Raw genomic sequence first — 2,654 nt, forward strand, 5'->3', positions numbered from 1 at the left:
TAAAAAAACAGATTACTTCTAAATTAGGCTTTTCCGTTATCCTGGTTACGTTTTTGCAAGTTTGTTGTTATTGTTGTTGTCATCATCGTTGTTGTTGCTGCTATCCTTCATTCAAATTGTAGAAGTGCGTTTGTGTAACATCATCATCATTGTCATCATAGTCGTCATCGTTATCATTATCATGTTGGATTATCATGTTGGCATATATGTGTGTATAGACAGATAGAGAGAGAGATTGATAGATAGATAGACAAATAGATAGATAGATAGACAGACAGACAGATAGATAGATAGATAGATAGATAGATAGATAGATAGATAGATAGTTAGACAGACAGACAGATAGTTAGACAGACAGATAGCTATTGGTTGGCTTAAGACTATAGTAGAAGACACTTGCGCAAGGTACCTTCAAGTGAGACAGAACCCCAAACCATATGACTAAAAAGTGAGTTTCTTAACCATACAGCCATACCTGCAACTATACACAAAGTGTAAGTTAAGAACAGCAAGTTGAGATTGTATCATACTGATAAAGCCCAGCAGATCGAAACACATGTCCATAGTTGTTCTACCCTTTTTCTCAATCATATCACAAATCCTTTCTCTCTCCTCTGTTCCTTGCCATACTCTACAAGTCTGCTCTCCTACTTACCATTGCCTCATCCCTCTGTCTTTGTGTTCAAATTGTGCTGTGGTTGACTTAGCCTCTCATCCTTTTCAGGTCGATAAAATAAGTACCAGTTGAGCACTGGGGTCAATGTAATCAACTAGACCCCCTCAAATGAACTTGTTGACCTTGTGGCAAAATCTGAAACCACTATTGTTATTATTATTATTATTTATTGTCTTTACACAGCTTCTAACGCTGGAGATGAACTACAATGCCAGCTGTTCACTACCAGTGAACTAAGGTAACATCCCTTATTTTTCAAGCACCATCCGGAGTTTTCAAGTGGTTCCAAGCAGTGCTGTTTTCTGCAAGTGCTCCACCTTTATTGCAGCCCCTATTTGTTCCATGTACTATTATTATTATTATTATTATTATTATTATTATTATTAATGACCAGTATGAAAGAACCAGATTAAAGGAGAAGGGCTCTTGCCCTGTTGATCAGGTACCCATGACTTTTGTGGATTTTTCCACGTGGATCTTAAAGCACCTCTCCTATTGGGAGTTTTAATTCATTTAACCTTTTATTGTTGTGCTTTGTTTACACACGGAAAACCCATTGTATCATCCCATTTTTGTCTTTTATGCTGTTGCATGTTTTTTAATATTATTGCATGTGAGCCCTTGTGGCTAATAAAAGAATGAATTATTATTATTATTATTATTATTATTGAGTGAGAGAGCAGTGCATGCCATCAAAGTGACACTGGAATAAAATATACGAAGCCCAGTATACCCATCATGATTACCCATCTGATAAGGGTACACCAGGCACATGCATCGCAACCATATGTGCACGACATAGTGATCTCATATCAAGATATACAGCGCATGACCTTGCAGGTGGAGGCCCAGTTAGAATTTTCTGCAGGTCGAGTAGCCCATCCCACTCAAAAGGTCCCTGAATAAGGTTTGTTTAAGGATGTTGAGCAAAACAACTGTGTTTCCAAAGGTGAATTATTCAAACCCCAAAGAATTCCTCTCAACACATGGCTATCATGCTCCCCCGCTACTTCTGCTCGTGATCAGAGGTGCACATATCGTCAGCCACCAAGGGACATGCTCAACTGGTTAAGGTCAAACAACTGACAAGCAAATCTGTGGTATCAAGCAGAATATTTGCTTTAGCCCATCGTTTTATACCAAGACAAAACAATGTACATGGTAACACTTCCAATCAATTAAGATCAGAAGCCATGAGAGCCACTGTCTGGTACTGCATCTGGGCATTTATTATTATTATTATTATTATTATTATTATTATTATTATTATTATTATTATTATTATTATTATTACTATTATTATTATTATTATTATTATTATTATGTTGGCAGAATGGTTAGCATGTCAGGTAAAAATGCTTAGTAGCATTTCGTCCATCTCTATGTTCTGAGTTCAAATTCCATTGAGGTCGACTTTGCCTTTCATCCTTTCAGAGTAAATGAAATAAGTACCAGTGAAACACTGGGGTTGATGTAATGGGCAAAATGCTTACGAACATTTTGTCTGTCTTAATGTTTTAAGATCAAATTCCACTGAAGTCAACTTTGCCTTTCATCCTTTCAGAGTTCATAAAATAAGTACAAGTCAAACGCAGGAGTAGATGGAATTGGCTTACCCACTCCTTCAAGATTGCAGGCCTTGTGCCAAAATTAGAAACCATTATTACTCATAGTATTACTTATTTAAGATGTGTGACCATCCTAAGAGATTTCTGGTTTGGCCTTATCTGTGTTACAACAAAATTCTGGTGCTACCATCACTCTCTCGCTTTCTCTCTCCCATTCTCTCTCCCTCTCCCTCTCTTTTCCTCTCTTTTTCTCTTCTTTGCTCTCCCCCTCTTTGCCAGTCAGTCCCTCTTTATATAAATATATATGTATGTATGTATGTATACATGTGTGTGTGTGTGTATACATATGCAGATAGACGCACACACACACACACACACACATGCATGTGTGTATATTATATATATATATA

Source organism: Octopus bimaculoides, chromosome 14 (assembly GCF_001194135.2).
Source record: "Octopus bimaculoides isolate UCB-OBI-ISO-001 chromosome 14, ASM119413v2, whole genome shotgun sequence".
In the NCBI taxonomy this organism is placed as follows: Eukaryota; Metazoa; Mollusca; class Cephalopoda; order Octopoda; family Octopodidae; genus Octopus; species Octopus bimaculoides.